This window comes from Pleurodeles waltl, chromosome 1_1 (genome assembly GCF_031143425.1).
Source record: "Pleurodeles waltl isolate 20211129_DDA chromosome 1_1, aPleWal1.hap1.20221129, whole genome shotgun sequence".
In the NCBI taxonomy this organism is placed as follows: domain Eukaryota; kingdom Metazoa; phylum Chordata; class Amphibia; order Caudata; family Salamandridae; genus Pleurodeles; species Pleurodeles waltl.
Window position 1 is genome coordinate 489,418,126 of NC_090436.1, and position 23,724 is coordinate 489,441,849.

The window sequence follows — 23,724 nt, forward strand, 5'->3', positions numbered from 1 at the left end:
CATCATTAGATCAACCACAACATGTATCAGTAATACCGTGCTACACAAGCAGTTGTCAGAACATCAGACAGGTTACTAGTACTCTGCATAAGCAAGCAGTAGTCAGATAAACATATAGGTTGTAGGTATTCTGCAGTACCAGCAGATGTCAGGTTGTTATTATCACAAATAATGCACAATTCAGAATGAACACATTAACGTAAGTGCCAAGATATCCTCCTGAATGCACATAAAAATGAAACTTTCTCCAAATGGCAAGTCATTAGTATCTCTAACATAGATGCACAAAACAGGAAACATTTCCAGGTTGCATGTATCATGTAAAACATTACTGGGAAAACACTGCTGGAACATTCCTATAAGGCACATGTCATAGAACCTTCCTCATCCGCCCCAATTCCTGCCCTCCAATCCTGAAAGAGATATCTTACCCCAGCTAGGCGATTGGGTGCACCTACACCTCTATTAGAGTGTAGGCAGTAAATCCTCTCCTTGAAAACAAAGGATCTGGATGGGGCCCTCCGATGACAATCCTTCCCTACCTGGGTGGTAGTCCTAGGAGGCCAAGGCTCTTACTTCAACAGAGACCCCAGGAGTAGGTGAGGGGCTCATATGGGTAACACAGGTGTGGGGAGACCGCTCTCTGCCACCACCCAATCTCCTGCTCACAGAGTTAAGGTAAGCATGCTAAGCCTACCGGCTCGGAGGCGCAAACCCCTGTCATCCCACCTGGCCAGCAGGACCATTCACCCTCCTTGCCTCTGGTCCCGGTGCTCCTCTTGGGTGGTCATCACACCCCTCCCCTGGGGCTCTCTCAAGCATGCCCACAGGGGGAGGGTGCACATAGGCAGTGGCTCGGGCTGCACCGGTGACTCCGCAAAAGAGTCACTGAGTGAGACCTAGCTCCAGGCTCCTGCAGCAGAGATGAGTGCCCGGTTGGGCCCCGGGGGCACTCGACGGTGCAAGACATGCCCAAGCACCTTCTGGGCTGCCAGTGGGCTCCTCTGTTTTTTTTTATTCTTGACATCAGGTGAAGGTCACCACAGCAAAAGCAATGTTGCACACTCCCCTCGTACTGTCATCAACAAGGCTGGAGCACTCTAATTGGATAGCACAAAGCGCTGTTCCCATGCAGTAGTCTTAAATATAGCGCTACCCAGGCGCAACAATTCCAGGACCAGAGAACCAGGCAGCAGGTCCTGGGAGAGCACTGGGGCATACAAAATCCCAGTACCAACAACAGGCACGCACATCAGGGTCCTTGGGGCAATGCTGCAGTCCTTCTTGTGCCCTAGCAGGTCACAGGTCAGCCCCTCAACATGCCAGTCCTGGTGGCAGTTCCTTTTTGCAGCAAAACAGTTCTTCCTGGCCGGTCCACGCAGTGTCTGAAAATGTGGGGGAAAACTCCCTGTACTTATACTAATTTTGGCAGCCTCCACAAAAGGGGTAGAAGGAGTTCCAACCAGCACTAAGCTGTTCCAGGACTGTCCCCTTTCTCCTCAAGCACTGGCTCCAGACATCAGCAGGGGGTAAACAAGCCCTTTGTTTGCGGCTGGGGCACAGCCTTTCCAGATGCATGTGTGCCCCACCTCTAATTCTTCCAACCCACGAAGACCATTCAATATGCAGATGCAATCTTGTGACACCTCCACACTCCCTGTGTACAGGCTGTCTGAGAAGAATGCACAAAGCCCAGACATGGATTGGAGGCTAGCTGCAAAACACCAGAGTCATAAGTACAGAGAATCGCTCACTTTTCAAACGTTGCATTTCTATAACGGTGATAAAAAAATCCACCTACACCAGTAAACAGCATTTCTCACTAACATTCCAACAATATCCAACATGCCTACACCACCCCTCATAGATCAGACAATACCACTTAGACATATGTTAGGGCATTTCCAATGCAATCCTATGAGGGAGGCAGTACCCACAGTAGTGAGAAACCAAATAGGCTGTTTGTTATTACTAGGACAGGCCACACAACTAGGCACATATCCTACCTTTTACCCACACAGCACCCTGCCCACAGGGCTAACTAGGGCCCACCTTAGGGGTGACCTATATGTAGCAAAAAGGGGAGTTCCAGTCCTGCCAAGTAAATTTAGATGCCAGGTCCCTGTTACAGTAAGCTGCACATGCAGGCTCTGCAGCAGCCGGCCTGAGACAAGTTTGAAAGGCTACTTTTGTGGGTGGCGCAATCTGCGCTGCAGGCCCACTAGTAGCATTTAATTTACAGGCCCTGGGTATAGGGATACCACTGTACAAGACACTTACATGTAAATTGAATGTGTCAATTAGGAGCAAGCCAATCATACCAAGTTTAGAAGGTGGAGTGCATGCAATTTAGCATTGATCACCATTGGTAAAGTGCTCAGAGTCCTAAAGCCAAGAAAAAGAGGTCAGAAAATAGGAGGTGGAAGGCAAAACATTTGGGGATGACCCTGCAAAAAGGCCCAGGTCTACCACACACAAATATACAGTTCTACACTCAGGGCAGGGGTACACCACTCTTACAATGCAGGGGCAATTTCGTACCCAATATCTCCATTGCACCATATTCAATGAGATTGTGTATGTAAACATACATTTGTGCTTGACGTTTGACGTGGACGCTTCACACATTTACCATTTCTGTATTCTTGAGGTTATGTGATGTTTGGCAAACATCTTCCTTGTCTTACTTCTCTGGTTACTGCCACACATTGCTACTTCATCTGTTTGTTGTGTTCTGTTACAGGTCTTTGAGCTTCCTTACACTGCTATACAAAGCATGCTAAAAGTGTATTTTGTCAACTGCGGCCAAATGTGGTATTTACATCAATGTGCCCCAGAAAGGTGTCACATATTTAGTGTTTAGTGGATTCCCACTCATGCATGTATGCCTTCTTTACAAATGATATTTGAACATCTACACCTGAAACTAGGCCTTGGTCCATGACAACTGTCACTCATGATTTGTGATGGTATCTGCGACAACATTTTTTCCTGTAAAGTGCTGCCATTGTGCATGTTGGTCCATTTGCTAGAAACACTACAATTAAGGGTTTGCCTCTGGTACTAACATTTTGGGAGACTTGTGTTTCATCATTCACTGATCACCATATGAAACACACTTTGCTGCTGCAGAACATAGCAAGACTGCTAGCTGTTCTGCATTGCACTAATTAAGTCTGGGAGGATAGGAATGGACCATTAATATGTAGATATGTGGCAATCATGCCCTGTTCCTTTCATGCAGTACACTACATCATGCTGGCTTGCTGCATTGATTGATTTATTTTTTGGTCCTTTTCGTTTTTTTCTGGTCTTATAGTCCCACTGTCATGATTGTTACATGTTGAGGCCTACATCTAGTTGAGAAGATGTGAGTGATTCGATTTTTACATTGACTTTCACATAGAAACAACACAATGAATGAATTCAAAAATGTATTTATATGTTGATAAGGTGACATCATTTCTGTCAAATTTACCATTGGATGTTAGACTTTAACTAAAGAAATTGGCCAGAATCTGATTACGTCCCTGCCGCCCGGCCAATGTGTGCTGCTCTCTCCTTCATTATCTTCATCTTCATATATTTCATAAGTAGGGGCTCACAGTCCCATGGGACATTAGTTTTTACAAAGATGTTGTGCAATACAGCACAGCTGAGGATTATTTTTCAGGCCATGGGGGAGAGCACATATCCAGGCATCTATGAATGCTGGCAAACTCAAACACACTTCTTACAGTTTTGAACAATATGTGTTAGATTCTGTTGACCATTTGTTTACACATGTATCTGCAAGTTCTATGTGTCCTTGCAAATGTTGACCATGCCCTGATACATTGGACACATCTATATGCTGACTGTCATGTTTAGGCAGTAGATTACTATGATAGGTATTTTGAAATACTCTCAACATCTCTATGTTATTTGTTCTCACTATATGTGCAAAGCAGAACAAATTATTACCAGATTCTCTGGCATATATTCAGGTTGTGACATTGCCAACATGTTTGGCACTCACACATACATTTGTCTTTTTGACTCCTCTTATGTCCTTGCTTGCCTACATGACATTTGCACAGCCTTTGATTTGTTGACTAAATTTAGCATGACTATTTGCTTAGAACTTGTAGTGAATTTCCAGCATGTGACATGGATAGTTATGTATATTTTTGTCAACCAACAGCTAATGCTTTTTGTAGGGCAAGGTGTCATAGGGAAAATAGTTTGACACATAGGTAGGCAGTTCAGGTTGTTTTTATATGGTTCAAACTGATGTAGATTCAAATATATTTCTACTACAGACATTGAAACAACACTTTAAGACTTCACATGTATGTATGTGATTTTGACTTGTATGTGATTCACTACTTATATGCCTTGATCATGACATCATTGATGTGGCAATAGAGTGTTGAGATTGGGATCCTGAGTACAATGTGACACCTTACCCTGGTTGTATTTTATTCTATGTTAGATACTGGTTTGACATGTTTGACAGCATATTGATTGACTTTATGAGTTTTACATTGATGGACTCAGATGCAGGGAAACTGGTCCTCTATCACATTGATGACTTATGTCAATGTGGGTTGATAATTATGTGTATGTTTGGCCCAGGTTGTAGGAAAGGATGAGACCTGTATGTGCTTTGTACTGCTGATATCACTGCTGCTGGATTTGACATTTACACATGAACTGGGGCTACATGTACAGTGTATGACACACGTGGAATTTTCAAATACTTCTTCCAGTATTGCTCCTGATTCAGTCAACATACAAGTTTATTACCATGTGTGACACATTTACTTAAGAACACATGATTTTGTCAACACTCTCTATTTTAGTTGAACTTTAGTTACAGAGACTAGATACACAATTGAACAGACAATCATCTCACACTTAGCTAATATGTATCCTTTCTACTCACTGACTTTATATGTGTCCCGCCTGAGTTGCGTGTTGACTGATTTGTTAACCAGTGCAGAAATGTGGTACTGTCCACTCACACAGTCTGAGATGGCAGAATACTTCTCACAGTGGATTTTCTGCTGCTAACACTCTAGGATTAGTGAGGAGCTGACATAATGGAACATCACTGTCTACATGCTGGAGTAAGTTATTCCCACTATGTACACATGACACAAGATCCAGGCGCAAACACATACATTACAACTTTAGTATGATGTATACTTATGCTTTCCTTATCAATGAGTAGGCCATTCCCATATCTCCCATTCTGGAACCACTCATTTATAATACTATGACTGAAGATGAAGGCATCATGTGCACTCCCTGGATATTTGGCCAGCACATTGATAAACATCCCCTGATGATCTACCATAGCCTGGATATTGATTGAATATGTGTGCTTCTGGTGGGAACACTAATTGCACGTGTGCAATCAATTGCACCAAGGACATGTGGGAATCCAGCTATTTTGTAGAATCCTTGCTTGGTGTTTAGTTGTTGTTGTTGAGATTTGACTAAGAAGAGGTATTGGGGTATGAGTTTGACTTTGGAATCCAAAACAGAGGGGAAGAATGCAGAAAATGCTCCCAGTGACATTCCTGACAATCTGGCTGTTGTGATCTAGAGGCAACCAGACGCCAGCATGTGGAGCACAGCCATAAGTTTCACATGTGGTGGAATGTTTTTGGGCCTTGCAGTTGGTGGCTGGAGACTCTGCCTAATCGTATGCCGAATCTCAATGATGGACTCCCTCCTGAGTCATTAGAATTGTATGACCTCCTCCATGATGTCAATGAGGAGTATGCGCTGCCGGAACACAAGCTCCCTTCTCCTTTTCTGCCGACATGGTAGTGGTCTCCTAATGACTCCAAGTTGCAGTATGATGACCTTCATGGCATAGTGGAGCTTGCCAAATTGTTTTGTGGGGTTGCTCTCTATATACAGCAGTCACTGCATCATTTGCTACACCTGGTTTGCCAATGCACAGCAATTATCACGCATTTCAGGCTTTGTATTGACTTTTACCAATGATGCGTGATGCATTGGCAAACCCATAAATATTATTGTGATACATTTGCACCGAATTTTGCTTTGGAACGCCTACAATACATATATTAAATTGTGCATGGTGCTGCTGGTTTCAGCGCAGCTTTTACCCCCACACAACCCTTAAAAAAGCAACACATTTTGCCAAGTGCATTGTTTTTAAAATATGACTTACTGCTCATGGTGCAACACCGGTGCAAGCCTCTCATAAATATGTGCTAATGTGTGGGCTTCTCACATTGTGGAGCTTATAAAGCTTTATTCAAAATTAATTAGTGAACTGGCAAGTTGACAGAGTTTGCAACTTGACGTACCTCTATCTCAATACTATAGCATTAGGCTAAGGCAGACTGAGATACATCAGAAAGCAATAGAGGAATATTAAATTGACTATGAGGAAATTATAGGGAAAAAAAACAAAACATAACTGCAGGAATATGCAAGCGATACTAACCTGCTTTATAACTGTTAATCAGTTTTTATCGATGTGAAAGGCAACAAATTTGTAACTATAAACAGTTCAAAGGAACTTCTAACAATTCTGTTTGAAATCAACCAGACAGATGTGATGCTTAATCTTGAAACAGTTGCCCCCCTTTTTAAATAAAAGGCTATCTTAAGAGACCAGAATTGCAGAAATTGCCTAGGACTGTTTTAAATCGGTTCTTTACAAATCAAAATCGAGGAAGCTGAATCCTCCATTTAATGAGAAGCCCATGATGTTTTGCTGGGTGCCACCTGGACTAGCTAGACTAGCTGCTTTTCAACATCCACATACAAGCTTGTAGTATGCCAATGCATTTTCACCTGGAAAAGGAATCATCTATTCAAGCTAACAATAATAAAACCCTAGACCATATCTGTCATTGGATCAAAGAAAGCTATAACCTCAATGAGATGAAAATAGATACTCTTGCTTGTGGTGACACTGGTAATATGTGTACTACTGCTCTGACATTTGTCCAAAATCCTTGGACATAGGTCCAACTCCATCCCAGTAAACCACAAAGTTTGGTGTGTTATTTAATTCTGATTTCACATTCGACCTTCAAGTCACCTCAGTAGTCAGTGGAGACAACTGTTATTTTTCTAGAAATAATTACCATTGTCTCAAGTGAAAATTAGAAGTGATCAGATCCCTAGTGTTAGTCAGGGTTTTCTAGAGCAGTTGTCGAGGCCCATGACTTTTCGCTTCTCAACCTCTTCCTTCAACCCAGTCAATGTGGGATTGTATGTTGCTCAACCACCACATTCCAGAAACCAACGGCCAGATTTACAAGAAACTGGTGCATTAGTACTGATGCGCCAGTTTTCTTGCGTTGCCCCTGCCCCACCAAATGACACCATGTGTGCGCTTTATTTATAATACATCGCACCATGGCACACGTTAGGCCAATCGCGTCAGAATTGTGAGGCTATTGTTGCACTTAGCTCCACTAGCGTCAAAAATGTTGACGCTAGTGGAGCAAAGTTCAAGGAGGCCCAGAGGTTAATATGGGTGCATCATTTTAACATCTGCTCTGAGCAGGCATTAAAAATGACGCCAAAACTGGTGCAGTGGAATCTTGTAGATTTCATTGAGCCATTTTTGCGGGCCTCCCCATGCCATAATGCCCCCCCTTGCATACATTATGCCTGACACAGGTATAATGTGGTGTATATGGTTACAAAGTGGTGCAATGCATGCATTTCACCACTTTATAAATATGCAACAGCGAAAATTGCGACCTTGGGCCACATTAGCATAAAAAATAAATTATGCAAGTGTGGCTAAAGGAGGTGCTAGGGCCTTTTAAATCTGGTCCCAGATGCTTAATCATGTCTTCTCAACATCACCAACCATCCAATACCTCCTATACAACTATATTGGTTTGACTACTTAGCCAGTCACATTATCCAGCTCAGCATCCAACAAGGACACTGAGGTCAACCTAAAAAACTTATCTATCAACAATCTAAACTACAAATGTTTCCCTGCCACCTCCACAACAGATTTCAACACCTTGCTAAATGTTATTTGGGAAAATATGTTAGCACCTGTGTGCCAACAGAATGTTGATGGACTGGAAACCAAAGTCAGCTCAGCCACAAAATTTCGAACCAGCCACATACTGCAGGCAACCCTGCTCTGAAAGGAGCCCCTCAGCCAGCACCCAACCAGAGAAATCTCAGAGTGGAAAACTGACCAGTCCATCTTCAAATTTACGCAGAAAACTCTTCGGAATAAACAAGCACTACATCAATCCCATGACTGACATTCCAATCCAATATACCATCATCAACTGCAGTGAATCAACCTTTTTTGGGAATGAAATATACAAAGGATTTCAACATCACATCGACAATGCTAAGCCTGCTTCAACTCTGAGACCCACACCTCCACATATACCTTTCCAACAAGTTTAACTCCCTCAAAGCCCCCTTTCATGAAGAGTATGTGTTACTCTCATGCTTTATCAAATTCCTCCCTGGAGTTTCTCACTTGCCTCCTTTAATCAAGGCATCCTGACACAAAGCCTTTACTGGAATCTGATGATCTTGCTACTAGCAGCCATCAATCACTTACCCTTCGTGGGCAAGATTGGTAAAAAGCAATCTACATCAACTCTATGATCACATCAACAACCACCATCTTCTGCATGACCGCTAATCCAGTTTAAGATCACACAGCAGTATCAGCAGAGCTCATTACAGTAAAGATGAGTCCTGCCTTCTGAATTTACTGGACCCCACAACCAACTTCGATGTAGTCAATCATCTAACCTTCATTCAAACACTGAAATGTCAAATGGGATTCACAGGCAATGTCCTTCCCTTTTTCTCCTTCTACCTATCCAACTAACACAAATTAATTCACATGGATATGTCCTGGTCCTAGAAGATCCCAAACACCTCTGCATTCAACCAGGATTTCACCTTATCTCCCATCCTCTTTATGCTCTTTATAGAGCCCATGGGACTCTACACAGTGCTAAAAGCAGTAATATTCACCAATAAACAAATGACACACAGCTCTACTTGAGTGCTTCTTCTTCTCCTGGGATCCAATGACTCAAAAACTGCCAACACATCATACACGCCTGGATGCCTAGCACCTACCTAAATATCTATAGCACCAAGACAAAATTCCTGTTATTTCCCTAGAATAACAAGCAACAATAAGCACAAGTCTTTGTCAATGATTTGAACCTGTAAGGATGTGAACTCCAATTTTCATGGAATACCACATTACCTGCATTAGCCCTTCCCACTGAACTCACCCTCATGAACACATTGTGAAGAAACAACAGATGGCCTACTACCAACTATTTCTACTAAGGAAATTGAAACCATTCCTCTCAAGATCCAAGTTCAGAACTGTTGTTCGAGATGTCATACCCTCACCTCTTGACGATGTTAATGTCCGGTTTCATGGTATCCCAGACTTCACACTTGCTTTACCTTAAGTGCATCCTACATGCCACAGACAACCTCATCATGGGGCTGAAGAAATATGATGACATCATATTTACCCCGATGGAACTCCACTGGCTCCCCCTGCCACTCCACACCATCTTCAAAACCAGAAGCCCCATCTTCAAAGCTATCTTGAATGACCCTCACCTAAATGTCTGCAAACTCATTACCTATAATAGCCCTTGGTACAACTGTAGCTAGGACAACATTAAGCATTAAATGAAGAAGTGTAAAAAGGAAGGCAGTACAGCTTCTCCATGTATGTACCCGGAATCTATAACAACATTCCTGTATCCATCAGAACTTCCGCTGCTCTGTTTTAATTTAGGAAGATATCTCTTTGAAGGCATTGTACAGCACTTTGCTTTCATTTTGGCTTGATTTGTGCTATGCAAATACCACATACATAAATACATACATAATTGTATTCCTACATACAAACAAATATCAGATGGAAACCAGTAATCACACACGAGCATCACCCCACTGGCTAAAAGCCAGCAGCAGAAAAATAAATCAATATTTGAATATTGTTTTATTTTTCTGCTGCTGGCTCAGCCAGCATGTGCAGGGAGGGGCTAGGCTGTGCCTCGGGAGGGGGATGAGGAATTGTGTGCCTAAGAGGGCTGTCCAAACACACATGCGCACTTAAGTTTCTCCAGCCCGGCTGTGTACACAGCCGGTCTGGAGAAACTGCACAGGCCCAGGATTGTGTCTGAGTGGCAGTCACTGCCGCTAAGACCAATCCTGATGCTGCTTACATGCTATGTTTAACATGCAAGCAGTGCCAGGATTGCTGGGGAGCATTCGCTGGGACACCAGAACAGGAAAGGAGGACGAGCAAAACAGCAGCAGTGGACGACGGCGGCGACGAGCAGTAAGTTTTTTGTTTTTAAATTAGTTTATTCCCCCTCATCCCTGTCGTCCCTATCATCCCCCCCACCCTTAGCCTTGATATCTGCCACAGCCGCCGCTGATTATACACAATTAGTGTAATGAAAATGAAGTATAATTAGCTGGAATATGCCCTTCCATGTCAGCTGAGGTAAGTAAAAATTGCTTTTAAATGTACCAGTGTGTTTATGTGAGAGAGATTGTATGTGAGTGGAATTTTGTGTGTATGTGTAAATATGTTTGCGTGAGCGAAAGTGGAGGTCAAAGAAGTGATGTCACTTCCACTACTCCTGCCAGTTCGGTGAATTGACATCCATGGGAGGGAGGGAGCTGTTCCGGCTGGACACTGAGTGGATTACCTCTGTATAGAACCTCTAACAGAGGATAAAAGGGTAGATGAAGTGGGGAATGGAGTTGTCCTCTGTATACTGCGTCTTGCAACTGCCATTCGTATGCAAATGTGAATGTTCACAATCAGATATGGGGATGCGTCACTTCTTCCTTAATTTGTACCCATTTTCACAGGGTGAATCACCCTAAAATCAACAGAGCATTGGGTGACAACCAGAGCAGAGGAGCATTCATGTACTCTCATTTTAACAAATAGTTCTGTGTGCTCAAGAGATGGTTTTCGCTCTCTGTTACCTAAGATGTTGACGTGCATTGTTGCTAAGCTAAACTTTAGGTTCATCTATAATGGAAAGCAATTAATATCGATCCCTGTGGGGACTTACGTTTTATTTCTAGTGCCTTCACTTTGCCAATAATATTAAAACCTTCATTGAAGTCAACCATCCAGTGTTTTGCTTTAAAATGAATAAAACAATGACCACAGTTTTTATGTGTAAAAACATTCTTGCCATGCTCTGATGGGCCTATGTTTGATATTTAGCAAATAGCAACTGTTGAAAACTCCGGGGTATGCTTAGAAATAGTTCACATATTCTTAACATCAAATACTGCCGTAATACAGTGTAAACGCCCTCGTGTCCAATTCACTACAAACATACAGAAAGTCACCGCGAGAATCCCTAGCTCTAAAGCTTTATATTTGTTTCCTTCTTAACTTTAGTAACTATATCCCTGTGGCTGTGTAAATTTATATTGATTGTGGCCGCAAATGGAAAACTCTCCTGTATAATCAGCTGCCACCAGCCAGGGCTCGTGCAGAGGAGGCCAAGTGTGGTGCCTCCTTCAGGGATAGTAAGTACAATGAGGAAAGACAAAAAGGTGTTCTCTCCATTCTCAGGGCACAGCATCAGTGTCCCTGAGAACACCAAGCAAAAACTGCCAAAAGAACTTATAGCGACAAAGGGAGATCAGTGGTACTCACACAACAGCTATATTGTATCTGGGCTTTCGTCCTTATGCCAATCGAATCCGGGCTAGATTATTGCAACATTGTGTTCTCTGGCCTCCCAAAATAATCAGACTGTCGGATTACAGAGTCCAAAACTAAGCTTCAAAACTCACCCTCGATGTGTAAAACTGATCAAATGAAACCTTCATTAAGAACACTTCACTGCCAACTCATGGTTCATGGTTCTCCTTCTGTGGAAACTTAGTCCTGACTAAGACTCTCCACTTATCCAATTTGCAGCTCATCAATCATGGGTGCAGATCTTTAGGACTCCAATGCCTGAAGCTATGAAACACCTATCATTCACCCTTGTGATCCCTACAGAGATGCCTCATCAACAGAAAGCTTCTGTAGGTGGTACTTTTAAATGAAGCATGCAATTAACCTGATTTTCAGAGCTTTCTATGTGAAAAGCCTGGATCCAGACTCTAACCACAGTCAATATATACAAAACCCACCCTCCACCTTGCAACAAACCTGGTACGCATTCTCTTCATCACTTCCTCAACTGGTGCTTACTTTCCCTCTCACATTCCACTTAGCCTTCCTAATCTGTAAAACCAAGTGCAATGAAGTCATCATTGGGTCACTTTGACTGTGACTTTGAAATCCATTAAATGAATAAATACATAAGAGACACACTAAGGGGCATTAAACCACACACACACACACACAAATTTTCCATATACTTACCTAGCTGAACACAGTCAAGCACTGTCACTGACAAAAGTCCTTGAACACGTACACTAATGCTAGCTCCCCTTGCCAGGCTTGCGGCTAATTTGTGGTTTCACCACCTTGTGACCCTGATGCCAGTCCCGAGCCACACTGGTACTTACAGCTGCAGGGAACACGCCCTTACACAACATACCCCTCTTGCTTTGTTACGAAAATACCTCCCGTTCTATTTGTTTTCGTAATCCACCTCCAGTTAGTACATTTAAGAAAGGGGTTCATTGTTCAACTTGACACAGAACTGGTGGTTGTATATGTAGATGTCTTTATGCATGCAAAAACAAATGGTCCAAATTATTGAGTTCTAATTTTAAATAAAAAGTGTGTGCGTATACGTGTAAGTGATCAAATTTTTGTGTTTGTGCGAAAGACTAAACGTATGTGGTGTGCGAGCGAATGTGTTTAGCTGCGTGTGTACCATTCGCTCTCAAATTGGAAAAATTACTTGAATTCATTGAATTGCATAGGTTACTTAGAGTATCATGACATCACAACGGACATCACTGCCTTTTTTGGCAGATCTATATATATATATATATATATATATATATATATATATATATATATATATAGACTCTGGTCACCAGCATTTAAAGAACGTTGATTACATGAATTTGGCGAAAAGTCAATCATTTGTGGTAAAGGCCTAAGCATTAGCCTTAGTGGGCAGCCGGTCATGGGTTCAGATGCGATGGGCTGGCTTCTGCTTGCAGCAAAGACTTGCCAGACCTCAACATTCTTACAGACCTGAAACGTGGAAAAGGATTCTCCTAGGTGAAAGTTCTGCAGCTAACCAGTAGCCCGCGATCGATTTTGTCACTTGCTGTTAACAGTGCCTCCAGGCTGGTTTCTGTCAGAAAGGTGTCTGAGCCTGAAGACCGACGGCAGACTGGAGGACCACAGACACTTGCACAGAGACAGGCTTTGGTCTAATATGCCCTCTGGAAAATTCATGTGAAAGACATGGATGACACTCGATGTGTCCAGTGACACGGAAGTAAAGGTGGACACAAATATTTTCTGGAATGCATGTAACGTCCTTGAGGATAAGAGCTATGGACGTTTCACGCCATTTTTTGCCAAGCATCAGTTATTGGTATGAAGAAGTGTTGCAACATTATGCGGCATCTAAATGACTTAAATCGATGAATTCTTAGAGTGCGAAACAAAGTGTTAGATGGGGCATTTCACTCAAGATCTTCGATTTACACCTATGTTTATGGGGCATGATTTGTCTTGAAATTAAACATATCTACATGGGGCATCTTTTAAAGTAATATCGTGTTCTCTTAAATCTAAGGAATAGGTGGAGAGAAATAAAATGATGGTTCACTCGTAATAGTAGAAACTGGACTTTATGATCCACTTAACATTTTTGAATGAATGCTCCTGGTGCAATAGATTAGTTTTTTTCCTCTCATATTTACACTGCAGGTTTTTACAGATGTCGCTTCCAGTAAAACGTTGCAAATGAGAGACATCTTCCTTGCACGCATTTTATTAAAGACCTTTATTTGCCTGCAGGGACATACCGTGCATTTTAGCATTCATATGTCTTGGGTAAGCGGCCAAACTGAAGATGTCCTCCACACCATGTTCTGGCAAGCTTCAATGGGTTCATTAGAGGGGTTTTCTTCAGGACCGATGAAGCTCAAAGAGCCTCTAACAATGGAGCTAATCACTGCCTCTTCCCTGGACCAAGCTTATGTTTCCCTCCTTTCAGCAAGACTCTTATTTTGTTTCTAAGCAATTGGATTTCCTTGGCGGCCCGATAGAAAATACATATATCCCCTTTCTCCGCTTCTATCCTTTATGTACACTTTCTGTATTTGCTGTACACACGAAGCTGGCTTGGTAATGGCAGGCGTTCTTCAAGGGATCCAGCACAAATGACCCTCCAATAAAAAGGGTATATTGTTGTTTCACTTATAGAACACGGCGTAAAACTTGTAAAAAGCAGTAATTAAATGTTTGCACTAAACAAGTAAGTCGTCCCTGGTAGGCGCTGGGGTGGGCAAGATGCGTTTTGAATAGAACCCCTAATGAATACATGCTAGACTGTTTCCACAGTCCTGCTTGTGGTCTGTGTGTGCATGAAGTGTAATGGTATCAATTGACTGGTTCTTTGTTGTTGTACTAAAGTACCCTTGAATGTGTCAATGGAGAGTGGGCAGGCAGACAATGAAGCCATGACAGCTGAATGTCAGCAGTGACCTTGAACCTAAACTGCCTTCCCCATTCCCATGGCTCGGGCGGCAGTGGAGACATGCACTGCAGCTGCGGGTTGGGCAGTAGCTGCCGTCTCCTGGGTGGCGACGGCGACGATTGTCCTGAGAAGTTTACCACACGGCTTGACCTGCTAATAGGCGTCGATGAATGTTCGCCTGTTATGGACGGGCCTGGGATCCCTTCCGAATTCAAAAGGCACAAAACACGCCCGAGGAGAAGAAAAAACAAAACCACCAACCACTGATCAAATGCACTGCGAAAGAAAACGCAGGCACAGGCAGCTTACTTTTGCAAAGGCACAGGATGCGTTGAGACAGCACTATGTCAAAATCAAACTGCAAACAAGTAAACGAATACATAAATAAATACATTATTAAATGTGTACATTGTGTTACCTATTGGTATAACTAAACATTAATGAATGATGACTGTGAGTACAAATGATACAGTTCTAGTATACTAAGGAAACCATGCTTCATCGCCTTCTTCCAACAGGGACAGTTGAAGTAAAGGAGGCTGTGCGACAGAGAAAGATAAACTGGTAAGACATGCTGTCGACCCTTTCATAGCAAGGAGTAGGAGCACACAAAGCTAACTGCTGGACTGCCACGCTGTCTCGATGGCAAGTTTTAAAACACATCGTCTACTTTTCGCCATGATTACTGCATGGGAATAAGAAAACAAGAGAAGTAAACATAAAGACAGTGTTTGATAGTGTCTGGCAAAAAAAGTAGAAATAACTTATTTAGATGTATTTGAGGAAGCCTAAAACATCTGTTCAGCCGGTGGACAACATGCTTCTGGATTGCGAATGCCCTTGAGAGAGAGAGAGGGAGAGAGAGAGAGTCTCTCTCTCTCTCTCTCAATCTCTCTCACACACACTCTGTAGGTGTTCGCTACTCTCTTAATGATTCTGTTCTTCCCCCTTTTGTTGGAGCATCTAACATCTCAGCTGTAACCGTAAAGTTGCTGTGCACAGAAATCCACACATTCTCATTTTTGACTCAGATTTTGTGAATTGCACACATAATTCCAACTATTTATGCACCTAGGTTACATTAAGGTGGGTGGAAAGGTTTGCGACTGAGGCTTTATGTTTTTTGGTTGATCCATATATACAGAGAATTCATGCCTCATAAGCTAGGCCCGGAAAGTCAGTGACATGCATTTAATTGTAGTTAAGAAAAAGTTGTTTAATGACAATTACTAAATTATCGTTATCTTAATAGTGGTTTACTGTTTCAGACTGACTTAAATTTTAGGGCTCGTTGTTTTCACTTTTATGTACTAATATATGTTTTTCTTTATTTGTGTATATTTGTTTGTTCGTTACGAAATGCAGGGAAATAAGTGCAATCCACAAATACACCGAAAGTGTACAAAACTAAACCACACTGTATCTCCGTAAAAGAACAATAAAGGTATGATCATACGTTTACATACTAAATAAAGAAATTCTTAAAGCTTGTATAAAACAGTGTGTGTGGTTTAAAAACCTGCTAAGAAAACAAAACAATAGTGATGCTTCTATACAAAGTTATATATTCCGTACATATTAATTATTCATACAGCAGACACTGAATTGTGGCAGCATAATTTGATATAAATAAAACATCTAAGGGTGCTTTATTTTGTTCCATGCCATCTTACCCAAAGGCTTAACTATGTGGTAAAGTTAATCAATTCAACCAATTGTAACACCTAGCAAACTTTTCAAAATATTCTAAATGAATATGTATGAGGAACATTTCAATATAGAAAAAGTAATTGTAGATTATTTGCATGATAGTTGGTCACTCTGAATAGCAGACTGGATTTTAGTATTTGGTGCCCAGGTTTTTATAAGCTCCAGCAACCATTAAAATGCCAAACTGTCTAGCACATACTTTTAGCTTCATAGGAACACCATCAATTAGATTAATAAAATATTGCAGGCTCGCACTGATGCTGAGAAGAAGTAGAAAAGAGTTTAACTTTCTTGTTGAGGAGACCTATAGTAGTAAGAATGAGCAGCAAGCTACTTAATTGCAACTTTTTGGCAGTGTCTCTGTTTTTTTCCAGGTTGTGACACTTACATTGAGGCAAATCTGGATCACGTGCAGTAGTCCGGAGAAATTTACGTCTTCTGAGGTAAAACAGGAGATTGAGGAATGGCTAATGAGCTAGTCCTTTGAGTGTGAGATTGGTGTATGGTAATATCATGTTTTTCTACAACATCAACCGAGGCCCCATGTGCAGGACAAAGAGTAATATCAGGGGGCTTTGAGGGATGCCGAACAACCGGGTGATCGGTTTTAGAGTTGCCAAATTCTCCCATGTGTTTATAAAACAATTCTCCATGAACAAGATTAACTACTGTAAACCCATTTAGAGGAGGGCCTTACTTGTTCTGAGGAGATTTAGCAATGCCATTTGCTCCACAGTAACAGTTTCAGTGTGGGAGTCTTTACACCCTGCACAGAGTTAGTGCCAATTTGAATTCAGCATTATAGGTTTTATTTCGATACTGGTTTTGCAACTGGGTGGCTATTTATTTTTGGGAATATTTGGGAATATTTTAGCTAGACATGATTTTTGTGAGTGCCATACAGTCATGGATATTTTTATATTCTAGAGTAGGTAAAGATGTCAGATAAACTGGCTAATGTTATTGCTGAGTTCATGCTTTGCATTTTTATTTGTGAGAACAGTATGAAAGGGACCATTTCCTGCATGGTTTCATTATTTCTCACAATAATTCTCGGCTAAGGCCGGTTCCAAGGTCTAAGATCCAGAAGCAAGGCAAAATGCATCAACTCAAAAAATTCACTTCATTGGTATTGGTGATGAGATTTCTCTTCTTTAAAAGGATAATCCTTGACCTTGATAAGAAGCCAAATAGTAACAGCAGGCCTCATATATTTAGGTTAATTTTGCATCTACCTTTGCTTTACTTTGGTCAAAGTATGTGTAACTTTCGGGTTTCCCCAAGTTGCACATTTGTATTCATCCATGCTGCAGCATATATTCCATTTCTCTGTGGTACAAGAGTATCAACGTCAGCCAAAGGTGATGGTTCATGTTCCCAAGAATCACAAGACTTAAAAAATTAACTGCAGATCAAGTTCTCAGGCATAGAATATCTGACATTGAACTTCAGCTTTCACCTATGCCTGAATGCTGCCATAAACATTTGGGGACAGATTTAAGAAAAGTGACGCTGCTTCAAATGCAGCACCACTTTTCTTGCGCCCCGTAGCACCCCCTCATGCCACCATGTGCGCGCAGTATTTGTCATATTTAAGATACGGCACATCATGGCGGTAATTAGGGAACTAGAGTCAAAAGCTATGATGCGAGTTTCGCGCTTTGCAGGATTAGCGTAAAAAATGTTGATGCTAATCCTGCAAAGCACATTGAGGTCCATTATAAATAATGGTGTACCTCCTTTTAACGCCTGCTCTGTTCAGGCATTAACAATGCTGCAAAAATTGGCGCAAATAAATCTTTTACCTTTCTTAGTGCCATTTCTTCCACCCTCCCTAACTGGGGAATGCCCCCCCTGCATAAATTATGCCTGGAGCAGGCATAATATGGCGGAAGGGGTTACACAGTGGTGCATGCATTGTGCCACTTTGTAAATATCGTGCAGCAATTTAGGCCTCGTTGGGCCACATTAGTGTAAAATAATGGCACTAATGTGGTGCAAGGAGGCGCTAGGCCCTTTTAAATCTGGGCCTCGATGTCTCCTGGGAACACAAACGTAGACTGCAGTCAAATGATGTAAACAATGTAATGTTCTCAGACACAAAGGAATGTGGAATACAGATGAAGGCTGTGGTTATATTCCATTGGTACTTGAAAACTGAACTTGGACCGCAAGTTCCAAGGCATCATTAACATGGCCCATAATGGACAGTTGACAGTTGCAGTCAAGGTCCAATGCCTTCATGGATCTGAACAATGTGGTAGCCTATGGCTATATACATCTTTCCAGGTTTCACATAATTTAGGCTACAGATGAAGCTGTGACTGATGCTAATTTCCTTCTGAAAATATAAATGTATAGGTTTCAGCCAAGCATCATGTAACATAGTCATGGCTGAAGGCCCATTTTCAATGCTGCTTGGAAATGTGCCAGTGAGTTACAGCAAGTCAGTGTGATCCGTGGCTCCAGACATCATAGAATATGGCCCATGTTCCAGGCCTGATTGAAAAATGAACATGGTTAACTTCTCAAGGAAGCAGGACACATTTTATTGCATCTGGGAACATAAACAAGGGATGCTTTTAAAGAGAGTTTACTTTGTTTCCAAACACTGGCCAGAGCCAGACACCCTTGTTATATGACACCTAGGAACAAGAGCATGGGCCATCAAGTTCAAAATCTTCTGTGGACAACGTTACATATAAAAACATAATTTTACCAGTCTTGAAACAAGTACATATAAACAATAGAATACAAGAAGTGTCCTTGTGCTGTTGTCCAATGATCTGGAGCTCCTTCTCCATTCAAGCACTATCATTCCTGATGCCCGAGGAAAATAAATCAGAGTCTACTTTACCAGCAACCCCTCATCCATGTGCATCCCCATGGGTAACAGACACCAGCCAAAACTCCTCCTTGCTCTCCATTAATCCTGTCTCTCAACTTTAACCCCCACCGGGCACAGTGCTCTGTTGTTATGTATCTAAATTTGTGCTCTATAACTCTTGTATACATTCAAAGATAAACACACATACACACAGGAAATGGACATGTTCTCCAATGCACCCTCAGGCTACCCATTTATTTGAGGAGTTTGATATAGTTCTAGGACAGATTCCTTTCCAGTCATGCCAGAGCATTCAGTTGAGGATTCTATCTAAGAATCAGTTCAAGCCAATAATTTCAGGCACAGTTTTGGCAATGTTCCTTGCAATAGTATCAGACATATTAGGTCTTAGAAAGATCCTCTGCAATGGTCACTGTGAACGCTTGGGCCCTATTCAGTCACTAATATGTTAAAAAAAAAAAAGTAAGGTTTTTAGGTCTTTCTGAAACTTGAGGTAGTTCATCTGATCTCCAAAGTATAGGTCTAGTTTATCCCAAAGGCAGACACTGTGTGCTTAGTAGTTCTAGGAATGTTTTGGCTCACCTGAGGTGTCTTCTTGGACCTAAAGTTCCTTGTAGTTTGGTACTCTGAAGCCAGGTTTGACAGCTGGGAGAACCTTTACCATGCAAGATCGTATGCACGCCACACTTCACTATGGCTGGATCCTTTGCTTTACTGAAATCAGGGGAGGGGTGTTAGATTAGATTTTCTTTAGCTTTAGGCACATTCTGGTAACTTAATTTTGGTTGCAGTGTTTGTGTATGTATAGGCCAGCAAATATGGTGTTGCAGTAGTCAAATATTTATAATGGCAAGAGTTTCATGAGGAGTTTGGCAGAAGGGCACATCCACTATAAAATGTTGAAAGTAGCGTTCCGCCAAACTCTGTTTCCTTGCCACGTTTAGAGGTAGGGGAACTGCAGAGCTTTTGACAGTGGAGCTTCAGCTGTCTGTAGTCTAAAACATTTCAGCTGACAGCCCATCTGACAAATGGCTGTAAAATCAGAGTGTTGGTTTGGATTACCAGCACTCATACTTCAAACCCAGGTCAGCTATTCAAAGCATGGCCTTCCTCAGTAAGTAAATTGCACAATGACTAGGACATGCAGGGCGAAATATTTCTGGTATTTTATCCTGAAAGAAGAAATTCTCACTTTGGGTTGTTGCAGAAAATATATTTTGCTGAGCTGTTGCACCAAACATGTCATTCATTGGCACATTATTATCCGAGGCTCCACTGAATGCACACAGACCTTTACCAGGCTATGATCTGGCAGACTGGCTGGTCTGTCTGGTCAGAGCTTTCACTGACCAGCTGTCCACCCGCCTGGGTTTATATGACCTTGTGAGACTCTTGTACATTCATTGGAATGGTTGACCTATCGAAATTCTGTTTAACTGGTGGCCAAAGAGAACTTATTTTATAATCCTCTGTTAGCCAAATATATGGCAGCTCTGATGTGCGTTTAATCAATTGGCAATCCATATGAAACATGAGATGTATCTTTAACATCATAATAATTGTTCCTAGGAACAGTCACTAAATATTTTCAGACATTTTCGCTTCCGACATTTTAGTTTCCATATTTAGCTGGTACATTTCTCAACAAGATTTACACTTCAGTCAGTCAAGTCCTTCTGTCTATTTCCAAAGTGAAATATGGAAGGTGTAGAAGAAATGCCTTTTCTACAGCTACGACAAGTGTTGGAATTATCTGCAGGTGTAGGAGTCTAACTGTGCCAACTAATGTGCTGCTTCTTGCTATGTTTACTTCAGCAGGTCCACAAAGCTTCTACAGACAGGTGCTGTATAAATAATTTCAGACCAACACAACATAATAAAAAGTTCTGGAAATGACACAGGTAATGTCCTTTGGGTAATGTAAGACATTGGGTGACTATCCACCTTAAGTAACAAACAGTACTTGTCAGGGTAAACTACTAATGGCAGTAAATTAACCTGAGCCCAACCCTCTGATAGCTATAGCACAGAACAGACAGGCATACCTTAGAGGCAATGTGTAAAGCATTCATGCAGTACCAAAACAATGATAAAGCCAATGAAAGGACACAAAAACAACAAAAATCAAATAAAAGGATCAGTGGATATTTATTTTTAAAGTTTTAAATAAAAATAGCATCAAAAAGCATTATGTGCCAACTGCAGTCAACTGGTCTCAGTAGATCAAGACCTAGGCTGAATTTAAGGCTGATCACAATTGAGTGTGTTGGTTTCAGGGAACAGGTGTGACGTGGTTGGAGGATTTACCATGGTCGTTAGTCTCAAAAATAGAAGTCCCAGGTCTTTTAAGGCACAGGAAACAGGCAGTGTCCAAAAAGAGCTCCTTGAAACTGGATTCCATCTTGGCGAGGTCCTGCTGTATAGGACTTGCTGCTATGACAAAAGCTCTAAGCAGGGGAAACTGGAATCTTCAGTCCTGTAGCAATGCACCATGGTCAGATTGGCTTTTGCAGGTTTGTTCCAGTCCCCAAGGATTTTCTGGAGTCAAAAAGCTTCTAAGGCTTTAGGAACAGCACTTGGGGATCTGGGCTCACTGAAGCAGAAGCCACCAGTAGGTCCAGTTGGAACTGGGCAGCTGGTAATATTCAGAAAGAGCCACTTACAGCTTGTTGTGTCCCTGTAACGTGAACAGGTGGTCAGCTTATGATCCTTAGAGTCCTCTTCTTTGTCCTGGGAACAAGAGGGAGCAGATCCAGTCCTTCAGGGGTCCTATCAGGTCCCAGTCTTTTTCTGATCTTCCCCAGATCCAGTAATGTTGTAAGGAGGGGGCCCAGGATGGTACAGGTATGCCCAGCACCAGCTTGTGGGTGGGGGGGACTCTTGGATCCTCCCTAGCCAATGGGGTAAAAGTTGTTAGGAAGTACCCTACCCATGTTTGCAACATTTTTGGTGTACCCTACTGCAAACAATACCACAGTGCCTCTTTCTGCCTAAATCCAAAATTATGAAACTCTTCTCCACTTTTGCAGAACTGGTGGGTCCACCACAGAAGTGGTTTAACACAGAGAAGGTGATGGGAGGAATGCTTGCACTAGGTCTAACTACTGAAATTGGTTTGGGGTGGCATTCCAAACCATCATTCTTTTGTCCACCATGCTACCTCAGTTTGGGCCAATCCAAATGCAAATCAGTCTTGACCCTGCTCCAATAATAACAGTCCAGCCCAGGTGGTCAGGATCTTCCTGAACTGGAGCACAAGCAGCCCAAGACCACTTTACAGGTGTAGCTTGGTTTCAGTGGAGTAGTGATCATGGGATCCACGTCTGGGCATACTATTGCCACTTAAGGCGGTATATGAAACACATAAAAGGTGATGGGATGATTGTTTGTAATAAGTTTAACCACTAGCAATTGCTCAGGGTAAGTTTGCAATCTATCGTTCTTTTACCCACCATGCCACGTTAGTACGGAGACAGCCATAAGTAATGTCTTGACCCTGCTCCAATAGGAAAGAAAAGTCCAGCTTGAAGTACCCACTTTTACAGCCTTTCATTTGTGCCCTACTGCACACAATCTGACACTGCTACTCTGTGTCTAAATCTAAGAAGGTGAAACCCTTCTTCCATTATGCAGAGCCTGTGTGCCCACTCCAGAGGTGTGGACAGGGAAATGAGCAGCCCCTCCTCTTGGGCCACTCCCCCCCATTTGGATTGGTGCCTGCCTGACTAGGGGAACGAAAGAAGGGACCTGTCCAGGTGTCAGCTTACTCTGTCTCTGACAGGGGAACATCCCATTGAAGTATATTAAGTTCCTGGGTACTGCACAAATGATCATCTTGCCACAGGAACAGAAAATATCTCTCCACACCCAGGCCTTTGTCTCTGCTCTGGGATCAGTTTTCACACCTCCTTCAGGACTTGAACTCTCAGAGGACTGCAGCTGGAGGTTAATAAAAATTTGCTGCCAGAGACTTTAGACAGGAAATAGGTACATTTCTAAATGTACCTGTGACTTATTATTCATTAAACATCCAAACTTCTTTAGTGGATTGGACTTTTAATAAATATGGCAAAGAGTTCAAGAATTATATTTCTGGATTAAATGTAATAGTGCATGTCAGTGTTTCTCTATAGTACAGACAGCCTTGCTACAGTGAAAATAGCTTCTGGGGGCTAATCATTGTAAAGACATGTTTAACATTATATTTCAAGAAGACCTACTTTTAAATACCATGTACTCTTCCTCATGAGATATTCGGCCTACTTAGGGGGTGATCTATTAATATAGCAAAGTAAGGCTTACATATGGCAGAAGGTTTTATTTTGAGAGGGTGAATTGCAGGTCTTCAACTGGTTCAGGAAAAGGCAAAAATGATAGGCCTGAAGTCATGTTTGTAGTACCACTGTGTTTTATTGTATTGTATTGCAGAATTTATATCACACTTACTACCCCTATGAGGAGCGCTAACCTCTTGCTTACATGAGAAGCATGCTACACTGT